The following is a 25,687-nucleotide window of genomic DNA, read 5'->3' as shown; positions in this document are numbered from 1 at the left end:
CAACCCAAATATTGCATCACTGTGCTAAGACATAAACAAATCTTGCAGTGAAAGAGATGCACACCAACAATAGACTAGCCTGTTTGCCTTGTCCGGGTTGTGAGAAGTGTAAAAAATAAACAAACAGGGCAAAGAGTGACAAGCAGAAGAGAGATGTCTGAGGAGTACTTGTTTGAATATTCAAGGGAGAGAAGAAACACAAGACCCCACTCCCAAACCCCACTGAGGTTCAAAAAGGAAATTCATCTCCTTCAGGGTCCTTAGAAAATCACAGCTCTGGAAGGTCACAGGACACCAGCCAGACTTGTCTTTCAGAAAGAAAGGTAGCTTCTGTTTTTTCCCAAATATATTATTTAAAAACTACTATTTGACATGAATATCTCTTAAGTAGAAATGTACTTATTTTTGCAGTGATTGTAGTGGTGGTATCAGGAACTAAACTGCCAAGCTGTGCTGTGCTTTACACCAACACTGTGCTTTCCTGATGGGGAGTCCAGCCACTTGACCATGGGAATGCTGTCCTCTGAGCAGCAGTTAGCAGGCCTTCAGCAGGAGGCAGGGGCTGCAGCCTGGCTTTTAGTTGGTCAAAATCTTTGCAGGCACTCCTAGGTGGAAGAATTAGATTAGAAAATGTGAGGTACCCAACAAAAAGCCCACCCTCAAGGAACAGCAGCATAAGGTAATGCTGGGAGCCTCAAGGCTGCCATTTGCTCTATCTTCCTGGCATATAGGTACCTCTAAACTGGCTCTATCCCCTTCATTTCTCACATTTTTGGGGGATGTAGTATGACCCTGCAAACATCATACCTCTGAAACTACATGAGGACATCTGCCTCCAGTCTTTCCTCTTGCTCCTGCAGCAGGGAGAGCACTGTCACTACATGGGAAAGGAGAGTGGACAAGGACATGCTGAGATGGAAGCAGTGGCAGAGGCAAGTGAGGGGACTGTGGTGGTAGTATGCACCATAGTACAACTGCACTCAGCAATTTTGGTACTGCCTAGCATTTGTGTGTTTAGTGGCAGTACTGTGCTGGGACTAATATTTGACTCATCCCTCAAACAGACACTGCAAAAGCTTCACTCTTGTTCCAGCTCACACATGAGAGACACTGCAGAAAAGGCCACGAAAACAAGCTACTTAGCAGTTCAGTCTCAGGAAAGTTTCACTACCAGAAGCTACTATGAATTGAAACTTATTGGACAGAAAAACTGACTCTGTATTCAGTTGAGATGAAACAGAAACATGATTATGCTTGATCCTTTGGCTGGGATCATACTGCTCTGTCTGCACAAAAAGCAGATGCAACTACAATTTCACTGGTGGCTTAACATCGTCCTTCCACGAGTTCTCCTGGTGCCGCACAGTACTTTGCATGGTCCTCACACTCAGCAACCCTGGCTGAGCTGCCTGCAGCGCTGCAGGGAACAGCAAACCATCTGAGACCATTTGATCTCCCTACACTCTTGAGAAAACCTTCTCCATGCATGCTTTGGTCTTGAGAAAATGACTTCAGGTGCTGCTGCAGGAGCTGATTTACGAGGGGAGGCTGAAAGAATAAAGGGCCTCACACACTTCTCATGTTACATTGCATCTAGCTGGTGTGAATTCAGAGGCGTTTACGCCCGGCTAACTGAGGGAGAATTGGGCCCAGACCCAGTATATCTGTCTGACCAACTGAGAAGATCAAAGACCTGTAAATGCTAAGCAGGGGTGGTCCAAAAATATTAGAATGAGAAGTAATGGGATGAACTATATCAGAGTAAAATTTAAATTGTAGGGAAAAGATTACAGCTGACATCTATTCCCTAAGTCAGTGTACTGCCTTCCACAAGAAGCTTCTAGGTATGGCTTACATCAGCCAGAAAAGGGGATTAAATGGGTTTGGGGTTTAACACAGTCTGGCACACAGCAGGCAGACTAGATCGTGAGTATTTTGAGCACTGATGGCTTGCAAAACTTCAGAAAGCAGTCTGCAAGTGGATTAGAGCATCCTTCTCCAAATTCCCATCCATACACTCATGGCTTATGCAATATCTAACACATGCAGTCACATGAAATGGCGACAAATAAGAGCAGCTGGCAGAAATGAAAATGCAGAATTTCAAAGCTCCGCCTGATTTTTATTTGCCTATAACCACTGGCTGCTGCATCGTATCACACCATGAAAGAATGCGTGGTTTTCTTTTTTCTTCCCTGAAAGGTTACTTTGCTCTTTGGATTGAAAAAGGATTGGAAACACTAAGTTATATAACCTCTCAAAGTTCACCTAACCCTTCTCAGAGACTGTAAATTCCTGAGCACCCTGGCCTTGGTATCAGCCATGGTTCTTTTTTCTAAAAGAAAATGTGGTACCTAACGTTTCAAAGAAACAACTGGTAGGTGTTTGCTATCCTGCTCTTTAGAATGCAATGGAAGTGTATGTGTGCACAGCTTAATGAAAAGACAAAACAGGCCCTATGTGCCCAGAGGCATGGAGCTGTAAGAGCAGCTCTTTCTCTTTTTGCCTTTTACTGTGCGTCTCCAGATTGCAGAAGGGTGACAATATTATGTGCACACCATAGGAAAAAAAGAGAGGTGACTATTAAAAGGGTACTGCAGATAGGCAATGCATAACCTGGCTGACCAAAAGGAGAAGAACTTAGAAAGGTTCAAGCATCAGTGTCTTCAAGGCTTAACACCAGAGAGTTGGAGATATTGATGAAGATGATATAAAAGGGTCATATGAAGAATAACGAACAAACAATGGGAAAGTGCAGGCTGGTAAAATAATCCTGTTTTGAGAGATGTCCTCCAAGTTAGACAAGAGCAGTCTCCTGAAGGCTCCCCCAGCTGGGCTGGCTGCCAGGGCATAGCAGGAGAAGATAGGCTTAGGCACAGTGACACCTCTGGCATCACTTAGGAGGGAAGGAATGACCTTTGGCTATCTGGTCTCTCTGGGGAGAAGGAGGTTACCCCAGGGTGCATCCTCAGGACTTGGGGGCTTTCACTAGCCCTCTTTTGGCTGCATGTGCTCTCGGATGACTCCAAGGTCCCATGAAGCACCAGCCCATGCCTGGGACCGGGGGTTTCCCCACACACTGAGTCCAGAGTGAGACCTGACAGTGCCAAGGGGCTTCCCTGCAGTCCCTTTGGTGCCTGGCTGTCTCCAGGCCCCGGCTGCCAGGCTGGGATGTGGGTTAGCAGATTTTTTCCACGCTGTTTCTCTGGGATCCCTGACAGAGTCCATCAGAGCTGCCTTTTATCAGCACTGCACGCCTTAGTGAGCCTGTCATGACTCACACACAATGTGCTCTGTGCTGGATTAATCCGGCCGGCTTTCATGCTCAGGATGTGGGTGATGGACAGGACGGGGGGTGTTGGGGGCATGGGGACAGATGCAAGGCAAGTGGGGGCTCAGGAGGCTGGGGATCCTCAGCCTTTTTACTTGCTGAAGTTAAGGACTTGCTTGAGGGCTGTTGCAGAGCACAGGGGAAGAATAAGCCGTAAGCCATGAAATAGAGATGGAAAGGCAACAGGTGTGTGGGAAACTGGCAAAGGAGGAGAGATTACAAGTAAATAATAGGTGAATAAAAGGAGTACAACAAAGACAGAATGTGCTGTAAAGGGAGATCTGTGTGCCTTAAAATGTAATCTCCCTTGTTGATAGACATGACAGGTAGCTATTTCCCATAGGTGTAATTACCTAAGGACTGTGCTCCAGCTAAAGGGATCTTTTCAGTCTTCAGCATTAACCTGGAATGCCTTTAAGATGCCTCCCCACCTTCACTGTTGCCTGTAAACCCACAACAACCTGCTTCGGATTAAGGGAATCATAAAAAGTGTGAAATCCTAAACTAAGTCAAGTCTGTACTGATGGGAATAAGACTGCCATTGACTCCTGTAGCACCAGGTTTCCATGCAGAATCTCCACAGAAAGAAAAGAAACCTCATATGAGAAGACACAAACTGCTTTTTCTAAGACACCTCTGCAAAGCTAAAAATGGATAGCTGGGGAAAAGGATCAGTTAAAGCCACCCAACCACTGAAACTTCTCACACTCTGCCATGTTTTCCAGCTGAAGGTGTGCACACACCAAAAAAACCCCCTGATTTTCAAAGAGCTGAGGATGTTGAAATTGTATGTGCATTTTACACTTGAAAGTCCTGTTTTCAGCACCTACTGCCCAAGTTCCCATCTGCACTTGGCAGGGTGAACTACTTTATGATATCCTGTCCTGTCTATCCACTGTACATGCATCCTTAAAGTTTCCAAATAATTTTCCATCAAGGATCTGAATAAGTATGCCAGCTGCTGAAATGTTACCTTCACTGGAGTAAAACACAGCACCTATTTAATAGCACACAACAACATTGTGACTGCAAAAGATGACAAGCATGTTTTTACATCCTGTCCATCAGGGGAGCATTTCTTATCATTACTCTGAGATGGATTTTGGCAATGAACCCACAGGCAGGAGGGCATGCAGTACCTCTTTCTGCACACAGCAGGTTCATGATGCTCTTGTATCCAGTCTCAGGATTTCCTACCCAGCACTGGCAGTGAGGTGTGTGGTCATGATCACAAGTATTACAATTGCATTGGTTTTCACAGAAAAGTTTTAAACTGTAAGAGTTGTTGCTAAGTTCTGAGGAAGGAAAGCAGGATTCTAGGGTGGGGAAGGGCAGGGGGAATGCTATTAATTTAGAGCATTTTTCTGATCTCCTTACTCAAGCAAAAGGTTTTACCTATTGCATTTCATAATTTCCTATTAACAAAACCTTTACTTAAAGATCATGTCCTCCACCCAAAATGTTCAATGATGTTATAAAACACTTGCCAAACACAAGAGGATCTCTCTGGCTGCTGATTCCTCAACATTTTAAGACAAGGAAACAAATGGACCTGCACTGAGTCTTCTCATAGACTTGGGAGGCCACTGACTCTCCAAATATTTCCTATCAAAGACATGACTACAAACAGAATGGTTGTTCTTTACAAGATCCCCTGTAGGTGAGCGGCACAGAGCACAGACACTGCTGTACTCATATATAAAACATTTTATAACCATACACCTTTCACTGCACAAAAGGAGAATGACAACTTTTTGGGGCTATGTTTCTTTGATATTGTTTTTATCATGTATGAAATAGGAATTCTACTAATAAACATACCCTGTTGTCAACCCCTCTCTGACAGAGGGCATTGCTAGTACTGATTCATTGAGATTTATTTCTTTTCAGAATACAAATGTTATCCCCCTTGCATGCGTGTGTTGCACAAGGGGTAATGTATATATTCCAAAATAAATGTCAGTGAACATATGATATTTCTGTCTGACATTAAGGCGAGCTTCTCACAACCAAGTCTGTGTCCCTGACTTGGACCCTACTGGTAAAACTAAACTGACATCAAGTTGGTTTAGTTTACACCAGTAGAGATTTCCTAATATAGACAGGTCTTGTCCTCCCATCCCACCCCTCCTCTTTAATTTGGCTGAGTTTTGATGACTGAATCACTTCCCCCTTTGTTTCCCTGATTTCTTTCCTAATCTTCTGCTCCTGAAAGATGCTTAGTTCTTGAATCCCTAAACAAATACACTTTCCTTTTTAAGCTTCTCACCAGCCAAACAAGGTTTTATTTGTTTATTTAATTTGACATGCTGAGAGATAAATTATCCCATTTCCTATGGATTATCGAAGTAACAAATAGCTATACAAGAGGGTAAACAAAGTAAAACTCATCCTGAAACCAGGGGCTTCCCATTCACATCCCTTCCTCATGTGAGTCTTTCCCCTCTCCTCCGCAGAGTACACAAGATGAATTTCTGGTCACTTTGGACCATGACCACTACCCTCAGACCAGGCCACTGCTGGGACTGAGCTAGTCATCACCTCCTTATCCTTTCTTTCACGAAACTCACCAGGAATTTCCCACAATATGGCCAGAGAGCTTAGAAATCACTCTGAGAAGGAGCATTTTATCCACCTTGTCTTTTCCTTCATATCCCAATTCCCCCCACCATTTTTTCATTTTTGCAAAGATGCAGAGCTATAAGAACTTGGGCATGAACTTGAGAGCCTTCACCAAGGTAGAGATGCTGCCTTTACTTTTGTTGGGAATTTTGCCTAACTCAGTCGGCAGACATGGATACCTGAGAGCATCACTGCAACATATCTCCTGCAATGTACATTTCTGGAGAAAAATAGGCATAACAACAGAATTCAGGCCTGAATCTGGACTAAAATTTATAAGGACTTGAAGCCATGGATGCTGATCAGCTTCTCCCAGGATGACAGACCCCAGCAGTGAGCAGCTCATGATTTTTGGGGGCATTTAGGTTTGGTGGCTCGGGCCTGGCTGGCTCCCCCTGCCCCCAACATCCCCTTCTGTTTATTACTCCTGCCATAATTGGGAGGCATGTGAGGATGAATTAAACATAGCAGGACAGATGAGAAAACTTTCCCTCTTAGCTGGCTGAATGAGCAAATTTAACTGAGCCTGTTACCCACTGAGTATCGTGCCGACATGCCAGGGTCCGGTTTCCTTTGAGGTCGCCCTTTCAAGCGGAGTCCCTCTGTGCCCCCTGCCTTGCTCCTCACAATATCAAGCAGCTGGAGATTCAGCGGCCCCAAGGAGGAGCCTTTGCATCCGATGGCAGCAGCAGTGGGAATTTTGTCTGGGATCAGAGAGGGACGAGGCTGATCTGCGCAAGCTTGTAGCTGAGGATCAGGGGGCTCTGGCACCTCCAAGGATACAGGTCTCCCCCCAGACATGGGCTATTCCTGGTCAATGCCCACAGTAAAACCTTCCTTATGAGGAACTAGGGATAAAGGAAAGAGTTTCAATTTTCACACTACTTAGAGCTTCAGACAGGCCAGTGGCATGCAAAAGTCAGTTCTGGTGGGGAATTTGAAATAAATGGGTGCCAGTCGAGAACATGCATCCCCAGCACAGCGGCAAGAGAACTTCCTGAAAGCAGGACTGCCACTGGTTTGTCTAGGGATGCCAACAGGAGATGGCTGCACAAACCAGAATCCTGCTTCGTCCCAAGGCATTTCTTTCAAGAGGCAGATGGGAAGGGCAGTGTATGAAGGGCACTGTTGCACCCACCGTTTCCCTTAGCCCTGGGGATAAACAGGGAATGTAATCCTGCAGGGCTGCAATCTTTAATTTTCCTAACATCAAATAAGCCCTGGGGCACTTCTTTGCACAAAGTAGCTCTAATTCTGTTTCCTTGCCTCTTTCTTCTGACCTCTGTAAGCCTAAAACTAGTCAGGGCTAATTCAATTTCTGCTCTAATTTAGGACAGTTTACGACTGCTCTAAATTAGGAAACCCCTGTTTTTCAGACAAAGCAGGTGCTAGAGGTCTTAGCACTTGTAAAAATTGCCCAATTTAGTGAGGTGTCTACATATGGATTTAGCACCTGAGGAGTGTGTTACTGAAAAAAACACTGAAAAACTCCAAATCCTGGAAACAATACTTTAAAAGATAATTAGCGAAGTTATCATTTCAGAGGAAGGAAGTTTGTGCTCAACCTGATAAGCCTTTGTGTTCAATTTGATAAGCCTATCTATTCAAATGCAGGTTGAAGAAGCCATGAAAACACATTCCCTTGGAACTCAGGAAATCCTGCAGAAAAATCAGTTTTGATATTTTCAGTACCGATGTCATAAACCAAGTAAGAAACCCAAATCCAGATAGAACTCCCCCCCCCGAAATCCTTTGCATCATCCTCATGTGTGAGAAATTGGTAAACCAGACCAACCCCATCCCACAGTGCCACTAAACAGGAATAACTCTGAAACTTATGATGACATGATGAAAAACTTCAACTCTTACACCTTCTTTGAAGGCTGAAGAGCTTCACATTCAGAAACTACAGGTTATGTTTGTCATCTATGCTCTGCACATGGCAAAGATGTGAGAAACCCATCCTGACCTTCAGTGACAGCAGATGTTTCAAGATAGTCTTTATTGAAGGGCCTTGAAAGATGGAAGTTTTGGGGCATGTATTGGTCCTTGGGCGTGGGGAGACCCAGTGAGCAGGAGCTGGTTTGGTTTAATCTCAGGGAGCGGTGTCATTGCTTTTTCCGAAAATTGGTGCCTGTGGCACTTTCTGTGAGAGCAAGCACCTCCCGGGAGGGGATGGTTGAAAGAAATTATTTTTTTTACTGTGGTATTTATTACAACTGGTGGCTGCCAAGGGCTCCGCCATGGCCGGGATGAGGCAGGATGCTCGCCCGGGGGGTACCCGGGGGCTCCGTGAGCCGCCGCAAGCAGCGGGGCCTCCAGGACACCCCTGCGCCCCCCGGGACACCCCTGCGCACCGCGGGGCTGGCTGCCTCCCTCCTTCCCTGCCTCCCTGCTTCCCTCCCTGCCTCTCTCCGCCCAGCCCAAACTTCATCCCAACTTTCCCGCTTCCGCCTGCCGGGCAGAGCGCGGCGCGGGGGGCTGGCGGCTCCCGGTGAGTGGCACTGCGGGGACGGGGATGCTGCGAGCAGGGGATGCTGCGAGCAGGGGATGCTGCGAGCACGGGACACAGCTCGGCCGCTGCCTGGCTTTGGGGAAAGGTTATTTTGTTCGCGTCTTCTCCTCCTCTGGCTCCTCCTCTTCTTCCCTCCTCCTCAGGGGGAGGGGAGGAGGGAGGCTCTGGGGCAGGAGTAGCCAGAGCAGGGAATTGTTTGAGAGTTCAGTCATCCAAAAGCCGTCTCCCGTATGGAGGGTCTGGCTTCCCGCATCCCGGCGTCTCTTCCCTCCTCCTCCTTCTCCTCCTCCTCCTCCTCCCGCCGCGCCTGAGCTCAGCGCGGCGCCCCATCCCCAGCGCCAACCCGCAGGATAAGCACAACCAACACCCCCAAACCGAGGGCCCCGCACTTTCCCCTTACCCCCAAAACCAGGCTTTCCCGCAATCTTTTTCCTCTCTCTCTCTTCTTTTTTTTTCTTTTTGGCGTGTGTGTGTGTGTGTGTGTGTGTGTGTGTGTGTGTGTGTGTAGTGAATTCCCCGCAGATCCGGCCTGGAAGTTCCCAGCTCCTGGAGTTAAGCCTCTTTGTTGCTTCCTTTCGTTTGGGGCATCTTTGTGTTCCCCCCTCCCGTTCCACTGGAGACCGCGGTGAGTGCAGACCAAGGGCCCGGCCTGGGGGGAGGACGGACGGGGGTGGCGGGCGATGGGGCGATGGGGCGCTGGGCTTTCCGCCCATCCATCTTCAGGCAGCGACAGAGTTTGGGAAGTTGGTGTGGGGATGTGAGCGAGGGGTCTGCGTAGGGATGCGGGAGACGTGACAAGAGAGTCGTGGAGACCTGCTGGTCCCCACCAGTGCGGGGCTGTTTTGGCTCGGGCAGGTGAGGTGTGGGAGGCTCGGACATCGCCCCCCAGGTCTCCCTCCTCGGCGGCTCGGCCAGCGCTAATGGAGGGCCCAGAGCACGCACACACCGCCTGCTCCAGCGCTTGCCGCAAACTCCGCCAAAAGCTTGGTCCACGACCTTGCCCCGTCCTCCTTGCCGGTAGCCCAGGAAGGACGATGAGCAGTGCAGGGAGGGAGAGGGAGAAGCTGTGCACTGTAAACCCCAGATTCATCCTCCGTTGCCCCAGCTCTTGTCAAAAGCTGATGAGAGAGCAGATGCGAAGGCATTTTGGTTTGTGCTCTGTGAAGGGGCTGCTGCTGCTTCAAAGAAAAGTGGGGGTGGGTAGTCTATTAGTAACATTTTTGTCCTTGTGCAACTGTAGAGTTTTTCACCCTGGTGCAAGGATGAGGAGCCATTTGGGTCAGGGAAAGTACTTTTCTGTCCGGCAGCGGGATGTTGTAGGATTTCTGCATGTGTGCCTCCCTGCCCAAACTGCAACTTTGGCAGGTCCTCTGGATGATGACTGTAAATAGAAAATGTGTTGGAGAGAAAGTGGGATGCTGAATTCGTAGCCGTGTCCAAATGAGATTTTTTAAAGTGCTCTGAAAATACTAATACTTACTTTGAAAAAAATAATAGACTTCTACTAATACCCCTGGCTGGCAAAAGGTAGTTAATACAAATCCTGTATCTTTGGGCACTTCCCCAACTAATTCTGGTACCCCAAGTGTTATTTCACTGGCATTGTGCTAAAGGCAGTTCAGGTCTATTAAAGTTGTTTTTTTTTAGTCTGTGTTTGTTTTTAAGAAACTCTCTTGACCTCTCTGTGGCATTATGTGAGTGGGATAACAGGAATCCATACATGCACTCAGCAACTGCATGTAATTCCCAGCATGTCTTAAATGTTTTTCTTGGTGCCCAATTCTCTTAATTTCTGCATTGCTACCATAGTGTCTTTTTGATACGTTCATTTGCAATCTGCCATTTAAGTTTCTTTTCCCATGGGCTAAAAAACTACCATGGAAAATATTAGAAGAATGTGGGCGTTTTGTAAGTAGAATTTTGTCTTAGCTTTCTTTTCTTTTGAAACTAAATGACTCAGTGTGCCTACGATTAGAGGAAGGTTCTTCCATATTTATGCCTATATACATACATGGCAGATACTTTGACTTAATGGGTTGGATATTGAGGTTCGTGGCTCAGGGAAGGATTTCAGCAGAAACATATCATTTGTTTACAGTGAAGGTTTGTTCTGTTTATTTAAGTGACCTAAAGAAACTAAGGTGAAATAACTTCCCATGCTAATAGGAGTCATGTGGGGATCTTCTGAAGTAAATAGGACTATCAGGGAGAGCTGTGAGCTCCCTGCAGGATGTGGGATACTCTCTCACAAGAAGTAAATGGAGTTTTGTTCCATGTCCTTTTCTTAATTCTCCTCTCCAGATAAAGTTACAGGGACTCATCTTGCATATACCACGCCAAAGAGATCCCAGTAGGTGTTTGCTGTGAGAGTTGAAGTCAGACACAACTTTCCAGCCCTTTGAGTGTGAGACTTTTGGCTCGGAGTTTTGCTCTGCTGAGAGACAGGTGAATCATTACCCAGTTCACCCAGGTCCTTGAAATTCTGCTCTGCCCTCAAAACTAGTAGCAGGCAGATCCCTCCAAGCCTTCACTACCAAACTGACAAGCCCACAATGCTTTCAGGATGCTGTTACAACTTCTTCATCTGACTGGGGCCAGCAGAGTTGTCCCTTCAGGAGCCAGCTGGAGCCGCCTGTGAAGCAAGGAGCATAACAGGAGGGTCTATGAAGCAAGCAGCCTGCTTTGTCCCCATTCTCCCCAGAGATGCAGAAGAGAAACTTCCTTTCCTGAGTTAAGAAAATTAATCCATGTAGGACAGGCCTTGTGTGCTTTCTTGTCATTAGTACTGAATGACCACACTTGACTGAAACACCACCAAATCTCCCTGGCAGTGTTTCCTGGCCTTTTCCTGAGCCACATGCCCTTAAGAGCACAGAAACATTGCAGTCTGATAACAAGCACAATGTGAAAAAAAGAACTATTACTTCTCCTACCTGGGCTGTGGGAGGGAAGATGAGTGATAGGACAGGAAAGACACTTCAACTGGAAACATGTGTTTGGATGTGGAGGTGTTTGGGCTGTCAGCCAGTGCACATGCCCTGTGTGAGCTTAAACAATTTCCTTTGCTGCCCTGTGCCTTATAGTTCCCATGCAGAAGATGGGACTAGACCCTGTGCTGGTGTGTTGAGCACTGTGGCAGGGCAGATACTGCTTTCCACTTTGACTCTCACCAGCCAACCAGTACCCACCCTCACGTCTCACAGAGCAGAGCTCAGGTGTACCAGGGAGGATCCTCTGTGTCATGCTGAGCCTCCTCAGGACTACCACAGGGCTGGAGAGGCACCTCTATGCCTCCAAAATTACTTGCTTCTCAGGAAAAGACAGGCTGTTTTCCAAAACCCAACCTTTTGTGCCTCATGAAGTGAGGGAGCAATGACAGGGAAGAGTATGTTGGGGACCACACTGGTTGTTTTAGCCCAGATTGGCTTGCAGGTGGGTTTTTGGAGACATCAGGCTCAGCTGGGCTCAGTTTAGTCATTCACTTTAGTTACAACTGCAGGAGGCCAATGTAACTCCAGGTTAACAAAAGTTTCTTTGGCAGTAAATGGTGTTGGGTTGTTCCTTGTAATATCAAGTGCTGAGTGCCTCAAAGGGATGAGGCTCAATGCCCGTGGACTTCTCTAGTGTGCACAGATGACTTGATATGTCACTGCTGACATGTTATGGGCCAAGGCTTGCAAATCTCTTGGTCTGAACCGTTACCTCCTGGGCTAAAAACTTTGCAGTGAGAAGTCTACAGTTAGGGTGGGATATCCCATGAGAAAAAAGCTCTCTTGCAAAATCTTTGGAGACTTCTTGTTTCTGGTTAGACTGAAAACATCCTGAGGGAAAAACCTGCTGCCATGTATTTTGGTGCTCCTGTGGTCAGTCTCAGTTTGAGGTTGTTATGTATTCCAGTTCCTTGGCCACAAGAACAATTTAAGGCAAATAATGACCAAATGAATTGCAGCTCCTTAGGTGGAATGGAGGTGAATACCATCTTCCAGTTTTCTAAATGTACTTTGGGTAACTGTTCAACAAAAGGTATCACAAACATCTTTTTCTATTGCCTGTATTTGGTTTAGTTCCTTTTGGCCCCGAATCATACGACATTGTATCTTCTGCTCCATTGGCTGAACACAGTGCTTGCAGCAGTTTTCTGGAGAGAATCCTTGCAGGATGGGAAGGTTTCAAAATTTGCTTTGTATGCATGTTTGCATATAAGAATCTTTTAAAATCTCTCCACAGGAGCGTGTGCTCCAGCAACACAGCTGTAGGAGTGTCTGTGAAAAGCTAAGACAAAAGGAGTATGGATGCAGTGGAAGCAAGTTGGCTGAAAAGCTCAGAAAGATATTTGTTGCAGGGGAAAAAAACCTGCTCGATGCTGACACAGTCCCAAAGCTGCTGCAGGCAATGCAGGGCTTTCTACTTAAACAGGGAACAACAGATCCCTGCCCTGAGGATGTTGCATGCTCCTTTTATTAAAATAGCCTCTCTTCCCTGCAAAAGGGCAAATGGGATGGGAGGCCTGATGGGCTTGCTAGCAGAGCACCTGGCACAGCGCAGACAGGGTGCCTGAGAGGGGCTCTCAGGGCTGGCATTGAGTATTGTAGGAGCTCTTGAGTAAGAGGCAGTGCCAATTTATTTTGGCTCTGGTGGCATCGATGGAGGGAAATGTGCTTCAGGGAGCGTGTGGGACGTGCTCAAGCTTCTTCTCTCTCCTTATGGGCACTGTGCCAGTACAGAGGTGAGAGCCAAACTTTATCCTTGCTTTCTGCTTGGCTGATCTTAAGAGGCTGCTGCCCTGTGTCCAAAACCCTTCCCGGAGCTCCCCTTAGATGTGAGGATGGTGACTGCACCTTGTGCCCATGCAGCATGTTGGAGGCTTGCTGGGTAAAGTCCAAACCACACCACAATGTGTTGCCCCTATGAAAACCCACTGTTGTCAAGTTCACAGAGGTTTTGGACTGTGGTGTCTCTATATATGTGTGTGAAAGCCAGATGGTGTTTTGGAAACCAGTCATTTTTCATTAACTTCTGTGCTTGGCATAAGCAGTAAGTCTTTCACCCTGAGCCCTGCAGCAGCAATGCCATTTTGGCTCTCTCAGGTCCACTGTGGCAAGAAGATTAGGCAGCAGGTTGTACACCTATGCACAATTATAGACCTGGGGCCATGCCAAATGCAAGGGATGTGTTCATTGGTTGCTATCTCAGCGAGTCTGAACAAGCTTGTGTGTCTAAAGACTGTACATCAGGCCCTTCTGCTGATCTTTAGATCATGAGTGGAGAGGAAAAGGGTGTCAATATCCCTGTCAGAGCTGTGCCATCAACTTTCAAATACCAAAATGAGGTTACTTTTTATTTTTCTTCTATCTGACAAAAGGACAGGTTAGGCTGAGCCCTGTGAATTCATGTGCTGAGTTTAGAGTGGTTTAAAAAGCCTGTGGTATTATAAACCTACTGAGGTAGTCTTTGAGAAATAAACATCGAATGTGGATAAAGGGTTTATATGCAAAGTGCAGCTTCCTCTGATAGTGCCACTGTAATTTATCCTGGTACTTTTAGGGAGAGCAGCCTCTTTGCTTAATGATGCCACTGTCTTAGGGTGCAAGCCTGGGATGTGAAGAGAACTGCATTTCGGTCTCTGCTACACCACAGATTTCCTCCCAGATTGGGACAGGTTGCTCTTTGCCTCGGTTCTCCACCTGAAAAATGTGTAAGTGGCACTTCCCTGCCTCCTTGTGGTGTGGAGAACAGGTCTGCTGGAGGTCAAGAGAAACCACAGATTTGCTGATGCTCGAAAAACCTCTTGGATAAGGACCACAACAGTTTTAGCAGAGAGCCTCCTGTGCCACTGACAGCCCACTGGGAGGCTCCTGTGGCTGCCTCTGGGGGTGTCTCTCCCTGCTTGCTGGGTGGATGTGGGCTCTGTAAAGGCTGCAACTTGCTTTTGATTTGGAGGGTAGGTGGGTGTGTGGCTGTAGAGAAGCCCCTCTCTGAGTGTGACGCTGGGGGAGTCCAGCGTAGGTAGTAGCACTGCAGCAGCAGCGAATTTCTGGTTACAGCCAGTGGTGGTACAGAGAGGCCATTGTAATCCTATGTACTGTACAGTGTACATCTCAACAGGCAAAGTGGCTCCTGGGTTCATTGTTTTTTTCCTTCATCCCTTCAAATCTACTTTATGAAATTCCTCCCCTTAAATTGCAAATTTGGCCTTATCTTCAAAGAAGCCCTTTAGTGCCAAGCTTTTAAAGGTAGGGAGGAGGTGAGAGCAAAAACATCAAATCCATTAGCAGCCCAGTTGCCAGAGAAAATGTTTTTTAAAACATAATCTGAAACCTTAGTGTTTGGAAGCCAAAGCCGAGATTGAATACAAGTATGGGCCTTGTCCCAAGAGAGTCACAGCGCTGGGAATATGTTGGCACAAAGACAGGCCATGGAATGAAGATTCTTGTGCATGCACGCACACAAATAGACAATTATTTGGAAGCCAATAGTATTCTAGATGTTGCAGAAACCTAATCTAGTGCCTTCTGTCCCAAGTTACTCCCTGAGCTGTAGCTGACGTGGAGAGCATTCTTATTGCTTCAGCACTCTGCTGGATGGCAGTCCCCTTGGGAGCAGGAAAGTTCCTGACCATGGGTAGTAAAAAGGACTAGCTGGTCCTGTTTCTTTAGAGCCTGCTGCTGTCGGTGACAGGTTCCTTCCTGAATGGTGATGGGAATGTGATTTTTATTTTTTATGTCCCCAGAGGAAAGTTGCTTGTTTAACAAACCCAAGCCCTGTCAGATTGAAGAGGTGGGTTTGAGTCCCAGTGTTAAGAGATGTTTTCAAAAACATAGTGTGTGGATTATTTCAAAATACCTGGGCTGGCTTTAATGTTGTGGTGGAGAGTCAATGAGATTTGTGCATTGAGGGACGAGACAACTCTCCTTCTCACTTTTAAGTGCAGGGTCACATTTATTGGGTTAGTGGTACAATCCCACCGTCACCAGTGTAACAGCTGTCCGGGTTAGTCCTGACCACCTACTCCTGCATGGAATTGGACTCTATTTCAGAAGGGGCTATCAGGCACATCTTGGCCTGCAGGCAGCTGAAGTGCAGTTTCTAAGCCAAAGTCATCTGGGCAGAAGGAGATGCCCTAATTATCCAACTGTAATGGGATTTGAATCAGATGAGGAGCATCCCATTACTAACTGTTTCTAGGGCCTTGTGGCATGGTCAGCCAGACCACAGCAGAGCTGTGGGACACTTGCAGGAGGAGGGCTTGATATCTACCAGGTCGTGAGTCCGGTGGGGATTTCCCTACCCCTCAGCAGTCCAAGTGGTGTATCTGGTTTCCATCTTCTGGAGCTGGAGGCTTGTGGGGTGAGACAGGGCTGTGAGAAGGGGGCACATGAAGACCTCCTCAGAGAGTCATACAAGCTGCTCTGGTTGTGCCCATCATCAGTGTTTCATCACTCAGGTGCTGCTTTGAGAGTGTCTGGGACTGGCCTAAAGGGCAAAGGTCTTTGCTTTCCAGCAGGTGAGGAGCAGAGCTCCTGTTTGCATGCCAGCTTGTGCCTGAACACCTGTGTAATGCTATAGAGAAAGAGTCCAGGGCAGCACAAGGGCTGGACACCTTTGAGGAACTTGCTGCTCTGGGTACCTGAGCTGCTTTGAAGGTTGCAAGGGTAGTTTAGCATATTGTCACTCCAGCTCCAGACCCAGACAACAAAAAGGGAGAAGGTCTCAGGATCACGGTCAACTACGCTCAGTGAACATGCAGCACATTAGCTCAGTGATGGATTCTGTAAAAGAGAGGTCAGTACCATATCTTGGTGCTGCTGGAGCCTAGGTGTATGTTTGCTGACCCTACTTCCCTCTTGGCAGACAGGTGAGAAGTCAGTTGCAGGAAGCATTAGGGAAGAGATAGGGTTTACATTGCTACAGCAAGACAAGCCAGCCCTGTGTCTCACACAACAGGCACAAGTCTACCTGTACTCTCACCAGAGCCAGCTGTACTTGCCTGATATGTAAATGTGCAGTATGAGTTGTGGGATCCTACTGATGGCATCAGGAAGCCCGTGGTCTTTTGGTGAAGCAAGTGTCAGCTACTTACATCATGTAGCAATTTAGACAGGAACATATTTGCTAAATATACAGTTGTCCAGTTTTCCTCACGGTTGCCTGGTCTGCAGATTTGTGGAGAGAATAGAAGCACAAAGAGAACGAAATGGCATCAAGAGCAAGTGGCAAGCTGTGTTTATCGTTGATGCCTGACTCTGTAATCTGTCTCCCTGGCGATAGCTTTGGACATCCCCAGCCTCTGTGCCACTTGAAAGAACCACCTTTAAAAAAATTTCCCAAAGTAGTGACCAAGCAAACAAGCGCAAATTTCTTTAGCCACAAAAATGTGGGCAAACCCTAGTTTTTGCATTGCTTCAGCATTGAAGATAAGTAGAGGTTTCTTGACTCTCTGGATTAAGGCCTGAGAAAAGCCTGCGGTGCCATCTTCCGCCATCACCGAATTCCAAAACCTAAATTATTATTTGTATTACAGTTGTGTCTACAGGTTTTAACTGAGGCTGGGACCCAGCTATGATAGAGACCACGTTAACCTGTAGTGGGAGATGGTTTCTACATCCCCCTTCAAAACAGCACAGCTAATGCAGAAAAGAAGTTTAAAACAGAGCATGGAAAGGACACATGCCTTGGAGTAGCTCAATAGGCCAGGACTGGAGCTTAGTACAGACCCCATGTTGCCTGATACAGTCTTGTGCTCCATCCTCCACCTTGCCCTGCTCATCAGAAGGGGAGGTCAAAGTTAAGGGTCGCTAGGGCTTAACTGAAGGGTGTCTGCCAAAGCTGAGAGTTGCCCATTTCAGAGTCTCATCTTCATTAGCCCTCAGCTCACATCTCAGTAGGAGTGATGTGGCTACATGTGCTCCGGTGAGTGGTTTTCCCACATGGGGCACATGGCACTGCAGGTGTTGCTGGTGGCATCTTGCCTCTGTGACATGCCTTACATTGGGGTGGGCCGCTGGTCTTGTGGAGCTGGGGAGCGACAGGTGGAAAGCAAGAGTGCGTGGCTGGAGGGAAAGGAAAGGAGCCGGTTATGTCTTTAATTCTCTCCTGTCACCTAGTTTTCAGTTGCAGCACTGTGCTTTGAATGATAGCTGGAGGAGCAGAGAGCCAGTGTAATAGAAGTGTTTTGCTTGCAGCATGCAATCTCAAGTAAAACAATATCATTACATAAATATTGTGTGCCTTCTTGCCACAGGGAATCTGGGACTGTGCTCCTCCTGCTCTGGAGGCATTGCTTTTCAGTGCACGAGCCAAGGGTAAACTTTCAACAGATGCTGCTGAGGCCACGTCCATGACTTGCAATGTGCCCAGGTGCAAGAGGAGATGTTCACACCTTTGTGGTCAGCACAGAGGTACCTTATGCTGGAAGAAACAGGGATGAGAGGACAGCAGGATTACAAAGACCTGCTCTTTCTGAGAGCTGCAGGCCATACTGAGCATGTGTCTGGGGTCACACAGGTGTACTTGAATGCTAATCTGCCCTCAGCACACAGTGCTAGCCCAGGATGGAACAGCTGTGTGGACACCAATGGCAGGACATGAGCGAAACCTGGTTTGATGGGTTAACTGGGATCTATTACTCAAGAACAATAGGATTGTTTCAGTGAAACCTGAGCAGGTTCCTTTCTTGTCTGACTCAGAGCACTGTTTGGGGAAGCAGGTGGGGATGCACATGCATCCTCTTCTGGTATGTACTTGTTTGCTAAAAGCTGTGGACAAGCTGTCCTGAAGGGCTGCTCATGGCCATGTCCTGCTGCTGACTGAGTAACAGCTTGAACTGCAGCTGGAGGCTTTTTGCTTAGAGGAGTGCTTTGAAACATACTGGTTTTAATGGCACTGTGCTGCCAAGGGCTCTTTATGTCTCAGTGAAGAGATGACTCCTTGCTCTACTCTGCAGGAAGAGGAGCCTGTCTGAAGTAGGACCCCTCCATTTTGCAGGTGGATTTGATCACTGCAAGCCAAATAACTGAATTACAGAGAGATCTTAGATGAGGTGTTTGCACCCTTCGAAAGCTCAGTCAGTGCCTTGGAAATGGAAGAGTGGTGGAAGATGTCAGACAGCTGCATGGTTATGGCTTTTTCTTTCTCTGTTGGTCCCAGGTCACTCCATGTGAATGAGACTGCAAAGTGGCACCAACATAGCTGTTGCCTTGACTTCTGTCCTGCTGAACCTAGGAACAGGGTGGGTTTGTGCCACCCATCCCTTCTCATGCTTAGGGAAAATAATCTCTTCCCCTCTCCTGGCGCACACATGCCTTTCAGTTTTGCCTCAGACCCCAGAGAGAACAGGATTGCAGCTGAGGCTTCTAGTGTGCCCCTGTTCCCTGCATGAGTGCTGCCTCCCTAAGGATGTGGGTACCCCCGCCAGGTCCTTACACTCTCCTTTCTTCCCCTTTTCTGTCTTTAATTTCCCCTCCTTGCCTGAGGTCCCTCTGCTGCCAGCAACAGTTGCTGGGGCTGAGAAAGGCTTGTTGGGCCATATCCTGGATGCCCCTGCCCTTACTTGTTTTGGGGAAGGCTGATAAGGAACAACTAGGGGTGCCTCCTCAGGCACCAGCCCACTGCTGGAGAGGTGCTCCCAGCCCTCACCAACCTGAGGGGAGTGCAGAGCACTGGCATGTCAGAGCGGGTCTGGGGAGCCCTTGCCCGGGCAGAGTGGCTGCCTGCAGATGCAGGCGGGGCTGCTGCCTCCCCAGAGGTTATTCTGGAGAAATTAGAGCCATGTCTCTCCTGCCCTTCTCTCCCCCAGCTGGTGGACTGGGGCTTGAGCGTTCAAAGGCAACATTTTCGAGTCTCTGCCAGTGTTTGATTTCACAGCATGTTGCAAACTGGGAGGGTTTTATGCTGACCTGTCTCCATACAGGCAGCCAGAGAAGCAGCTCAGGAGCCAGTGGACATGACATGTGCTGAAGTGCCAGCCTCTGCAAGGGGCATGCAGGCACCAGGCCAGAAAGGCTCAGTGAGCCTTTAATGAGCTGCAGATGGTCAGCTCTATCTGGGAGCCTTCCGACTTGGGCTTCTAGAGCTTTCTGCTGAAGAAATACACGAGAAAAAACGGTGGTAGGTAAGGGCTGGGAAGGAAGACCCTAAAATAAAGATCCTTCAAAAGGCATATCTGGGGAACGTCAAGAGATCACCTTTGCTAAAGGGTCATTGTGTTTTTTATGAAGGTCTGCTTCAGCTACTTGGGGGCTGCAAAAAAAGAGTAATTTTCCATGTAAGAACTTTGTAGTTGATGGGTAAGACCAGCAGAGGTTTAACTGTGGTTTCTACAGAGGAGGGTCTGCAGAGGGTTTGCTGGGGTATAAAACCCTGAAGGCTGTGATGGTTGCAGTCCACTCTTGCATGGCAAAGGACGATCCCAACAGATGCTTGTTATCAGAAGAGCAAAACAGAGAAACAGAAAAATTTCAGTTGGTGAGAAATGCAGAGGGAAATTGTCATTGTTTCCCTGTTGGGCTTGCAGAGGGAATTCTTTAAGCTGCTTTTTGTCCCATTGTAACATTTTATGTTTGTATAGCTTATCTATTTCCTGGGGAACTATTAAATCCCACAGCGTGTGTGAATGTGACTATATGAAAACAGCTTGTTCTACCCATCCCAGATCAGAGTGTGCCAACTGTGCAACTGGATCTAAAATCACGGAGCAGCATTTTCTGAAAACTGAGTGCTTTTCTTCCTAAAAGAGTTTATGGTACTTTCCAGATTAAGAAATGGCTAATAATTTCCCTAATGGTAATTCTGATTTTATGTTTCTCTTAGATAGCTGAGTTTTCCCAGTTGCTGGGGGGAGGGGGGAAAAACTTATTTCTTTCTACTTCTAATACTGCATTTGTCGTCTGTAGCAAGTGACAATATTTGTTGTGCTGTTTATCTGTGGAGAGACCTGCTGAACTGGTCTTCAGATAACTTTGCATTGACAAGTGAAAGTTTTTTCTGGGGTTATTTTGTGCTATGGGAGAGTCAAAGAGTTCCCTTCTCAGAGACAGCATTGACAGTCCCTGTAAGCAATTGGAGATAAATGTCCTTGAGGCAGAGGATGGCTTTCCTAAAGCACCTAATACGGAGTTCTTAAAGCATCTCTCTAAAATGAGGTAATTCCTTTACTGGACAGTAATATAAGGATCTTCATGAGTTTTAGATTTTTTTTCCCTGGTAGACAAGCAAATGTTAGGGATTTGCCATGTTCTCCCAGACCACTGGTGGGTGAGTCTTTGGAGAGCATAATCTGATCTTTTCTGTGAAATATGGACTATCACCTCTCAAGCGAAGGTGATTTTTACATTAAGAAGGAAGCAATTCACAACTCAAAAATGTCGTAGTCCTTTGCAACAGAAGGAGAGGTAGACTTCTTCGATTAGACTATTACCCTATTAGGTTTAGGCTTTTAAGAATGTCTTGGGTGGAACAGAATACACTGAGACATGGAGAACTGATTAGAATCTGCTATTGTCCCCCTCCAAAGCCTAGGAGCTGGTGTCAGTGTTTATTCTTGGTCTCTTTACTGCTTACAGTTTTCTCCAAAAATGACTAAACATATAAAACAAGGATTGGGTTTGGGTTTTGAGGTTTCTTTTTTTTCCCTTCCCAAATTCTAGGCCAGACTCTGACCACAGTCATGTATTTGTTTTTTCTCCCTTGCTTCCAAATGCAGTCATATAACAATAGGCTGGAAAAAAAAGTACTGGAAGTGTTTTGTTCATGATTCGTTTCCTTTTTTGGGCTACAGGGAGTGGGTTAGCACTGGGGTAAGGAGGACTGGGAGCTCCAAGCTGTCTCTTTCAAGGTTGAAGGGGCTTTAAATGGGAACCATCATGGTAAAATGAGGAGTACTGTAGAAAGGCAGCATTTCTGGGGCAAGCATTTCCATTGTTTCATGTACAGAGCCTCACTCACAGGGCACCTTTTCTCCACTGAACCCAGGACTTTATTTGCTGTTTATGTTACAGCAGAGTCTTGTACAGAGGGTACTAAACAGGCTTTGTCTGCTACAGGCAGGCAGGGATGGACTAGAAGTGAAATGCTCCTACTGTATTAGGCTTCTTCAGAAGTGGGTGATTGTTTGCTTTCCTTAACAGTCTGCTAATAGGTGGTAGTGGGTGGTGTTGTCTTTCTTATTTATTTTATGTAGGATGTCATGACAGATGGTGATTTTGACTGTTGTCCACAGCTGTAGAAACTGATTGCTTCCTAAACCAAGTTGACTAGAATGGAGGCATTGCTGCTGAAGAGATGTGGGACGATCTAAGGAGGAGGAAAACCTATTAGTCCCGGTTGTCTGTGTTCTGTCATCTATCTCAGATCATGGAAAAGAAGTACTTTGCAGAGAGAGCTAGAAGATAATGATTTTAGTGTCTGGATCTTTGGGTTTGGGGAGGTGATACCTCCAATTACAAATAAAGTGAAAGGTCACAAGGTGGAACAAAAAGGAGTTATGTGATTGCTGTGCTGATCAGGAGGGTGTTCGTTGACATATTAAACAGTACAGGCAGTGAAATCTTAAAATTTTATTGATGGTTCAGTGGGTTTGGTCCTAATAGGAGAGAAAGCAGAAGCAAGTGGAGCTTGTGCATTTTGGAGAGAGAATATAATCTGATAAAGGCTAGACCAGTTGGTAAAGTTTTCAAATTGCAGGAAATTTCCTCAAAGTATCTATTTATTTGTAGCTTTGCTGAAAAATTTTCAGCCAGCTGTGTTTTAAAATATAACAGTAATGAGATACTTTAAAAAGGAGTTAATCTCTCCCTCTCTTTGACGTGCTGCTGAGCACCTGCTGTAGCACAAGCAATCTCTGAGGAATCAAAGTGGTCTAACCCTACAGCCTTGTCAGCCAAAGTCACACCTTGGGAAGCCAAATACTGGAGTTAAGCACCAGCCTATGGCAGGCCGTAGGGATGGTGGAGGGGTGACTCTTTGGTCATTCTCCAAAGGCAGTAGGTTTAGCCTGCCCAGCTCTTCAGCTCTCCAAATCTCCTCAGTTGCCATAGACCCCAGCCACTTATCCTCAGGGCAGCAATACCCAGTTTTGTCTAAACTGCTGGGAGAACTTGAACTGTCTCTGACACCCCTGATGGGGAAATGCTGGAATGAAGAGGAGGGGAAACCAAGGGCTTTGGTACTGAGGGAACAAAAAACATGTTCTGTGTGTCCCTGGGTTCAGCTATTACAGACTGGATTTTTTATTTTGCTTTTAAATGCTTCTTTGGCCAGTGTGATTTGTTTAATTTTTTTTGTCTGGAGGGTGTGTGTTTTTGGAGACAAAGCCAGTCTTGGACTCTTCATTTGGCCCATCCAGCTTATCCACAAAGCATGCACAAGCCATCTTCTCCAGGCTCATTTCCTCCAGGATTCCCTATGGCTTTGCAATGGCCAAGCCTTTGTGTTTGATATTGAAGGCAGAAAAGCCAGCAAGGGCTGGCCAGCTGTGCTGTGTCCTCCAGCCTTGTGCCAACAGGGCTCAGTGCTGGGTAGGGGAACACTTGAGAGCTACAGCTATGTGAGTGCTGAAAATGTGTGTGGTGATTAGCAGAAATTGTTTTGAGGAAGATGTCTCTTCTCATGATGGTGGAGTGGCACATGGTGGACTGAAAAGGTAAACCAAGTTAGTTTTGGTCATAGGTGGAGGATTGTGTGTAAAAGTCTTGTCTCCTCTAGGTCTACTGGTTTCAGCTCCAAGATGCATATCACAACAGAAAAAATCTCCTCTCCTCTCTGTCCTTTTTCCACCAGTGGTAACTAATCAAGATTCAGTTTTAATGACTTCCCTCTACTCTCTCTGCTTCCTCTCCCCCTGCCCCACACATGCCTTTTTTATATTTTTTTATGCATTTTTTTTTGGCAGAAGTTGAAACGCAAGAAGTGTTTGGACCAAGATGAAAACAGTGGAGGAGCTTGTTGGGCAGTGCAGTGCTTTGTTCTGAGTTCAGGGGGAGAAGAGGGGGAAGAGAGGGGGGACGGGATGTCATTTCCCAGATGGGGACCCAGCCAAAGATGTTCTTGCTTCAGAAACCAAAGAACGATTTTTGAAGTTATAACAGGTTTAACCCTTTGTCAACCCACTTCTGCCATGCTGGGAAACACCAAACTCCTGGACCTGGGAGTCCAGGGCTCTGTTTTGTGGTTCAGATGATCTGAATGCTCTCAAGCCAAAGTCTGCTGTTGTGACTAAATGCTAGCAACAGTCCAAAGTTTTTACTGGAAACTCTAATGAGTGGATGAGCAATCTGCACCTATTTATGAGTGAGGGTCCAACACTTGCTGGAAAAGCAAGATCAGTATGTTCCTTACAGAGGGTCAGGAGTGCTGTGCTATCTCGTGTCTTGCCAAAAGCACCTGGTGGGAGTTGGGATGCTGCTGAACTGTGCTTCAGCTGCTCCTGTTGTAGGGAACTTTTACTTTGTGGTGTTTGGGAAACACCTTGTCCTTTGACCAAAGGAGCCCTGCACTTCTGGGACTGGGACAGCAGCAAGCCCCAGCCCTGGATAGGTCATGGTTGTGCTGGGGACCACTAGGAGGTCACAGCACTGGTTCCTCCTCTCTGTTTTGAGCCAGTCTCCCATGTGAGAAAATTGTGGATTTGGAGGGTATAGGGAGTGGAAAACCTCCATAGGCATGTACTGCTGCTCTGTTTGTGACTGCCTTGGGCCATAAATGTTGCATGATGTGTAGGCTGCTCATTTAGTTTGCCTCAGGGCTGTTGCACAGTAGCAAACTGAGGGTAAGGATGCAGAAGGGGAGCAGAGAAGGGAAAGTTAAAGTAACTGTCTCTTCATTAAGATATCTTCCAGGTTATAAATACCTGGAGCACTTGTGTCAGGACTCCAGAGGAGTTCATTTATCTTCTGATTAAAACCTCAGTGTCTGTGGTACTGGACTGTTTCTTTGTATAGATGTCCATCCTTTTCCATCTGGGAGGGATTCTCCTGTGAAAAACCACTGTCTTCCCTCAGAGCTGGAGCGGAACAATGCTGTATGCATAAAATGCACAAAGTCCCCGTGTGTAAACTCAGAATCACTATTCACCGCAACTAAACCTGCAAACCTCTTCTTCCTGAGGACCAGCAGTCTCTGGCTCTTTGATCTCTCACAATCCTTTTTCTCTAGCTAGGGGGATAACAGCTTCCCTAATCCTCCCATGAACCTCCTAAACATAAACACGGTCTTCAGCTACAAAGAATGGGTCAGGTAACTTTGGGCTGAAGACTGGGAACTTCCTCTTCCCAGCATCTTTGGCTGCAGCATGTGAGTTTTTGATCACTTGCACAGATTGCAAGGGGCTACAGACATGCTGAGGGGTGGTTATAGCAGCACCATTGTGGGTGCATCTCACAATGGCCAGTAACTAACAGAGAAATGGTGCATCCATTGCTGGCCTTTAAACATGCCTTGTGTTTTGCACACTTCTTTCTAGACAGCCAAGAGAGGTCTGATCTGTAGGAAATGAATGTAAGTGCACTCTGGTGTCACCTGTTGGGTTGAGGTGGCATAGAATAAGGGCAAGTGGCTAAAAGATGCATGTGCAGAATTTCCTGTGATGGGTTTCAGGTTTGTTTTTGACATGCAGTCTTGAATGCTTTCCCATAGAAGTCAGCAGACCTGGTTGGAAATTTCATGTGCACAGCTTACTGCACAGTATGTCTGAACTTGGGTATTTTCAATCCTTTTTCTTGGACCCTCTTAAGTCATCCAGGCACCCTTCTCAGCAGTCTTGTGTACCATGGGTGGGAAGTGCTGACAGATGGACAGGCACTTGGGTGGGAAGCAGGAGACCCACGTTTCCCTTCACTTGCTCAGCACCACTGATCTGGGATCAGCTGGCTTGCCCTTGGATCTGTGGTGTGTTTGGCCCTGCTCTCTGGCTCCTCGTAAGCACAGTAACTACTGCCACAGGTTTCTAGGTAAAGTGGGACTAAAACAGCATGATAGCTGTTGGGTACCGCTCGTTGTCTTGGAGGACTCTCTTTCACCTGAAGTTTGGCTTCATTTCAAAACTCGCCCAGGTGGTTGCTTGTGTGTGGGGCAGGAAAGTGTCCATTGAACCCACACAGACTGCTGTACCCATACCTGCCCAGGTCTGCAATTTCTGTTCTAGATGAAAACATTTTGAAGACATGAATTGCTCCTTGTTTGTCCATCCTGGTGGTGGGTCCTCCTGCTGGAGCTCAGCCCCTTGG

The 25,687-nt window shown here is 46.8% G+C and overlaps 1 protein-coding gene across 1 annotated transcript in view; it reads left to right on the top strand.

The window, feature by feature from the left end:
- Nucleotides 1–8,383: 8,383 nt before the first annotated feature.
- BOC (BOC cell adhesion associated, oncogene regulated) overlaps nucleotides 8,384–25,687 on the top strand; it is a 55,638-nt gene continuing 38,334 nt past the window's right edge. The window contains exons 1-2 of the mRNA XM_071560747.1: nucleotides 8,384–8,447; nucleotides 8,977–9,093. The gene's annotated coding sequence lies outside the window, so the exon portion shown is untranslated. The remainder of the gene's footprint in view (nucleotides 8,448–8,976; nucleotides 9,094–25,687) is intronic.

Source organism: Pithys albifrons, chromosome 1 (genome assembly GCF_047495875.1).
Source record: "Pithys albifrons albifrons isolate INPA30051 chromosome 1, PitAlb_v1, whole genome shotgun sequence".
In the NCBI taxonomy this organism is placed as follows: Eukaryota; Metazoa; Chordata; class Aves; order Passeriformes; family Thamnophilidae; genus Pithys; species Pithys albifrons.
This window is presented reverse-complemented; position numbering and strand designations above follow the sequence as displayed.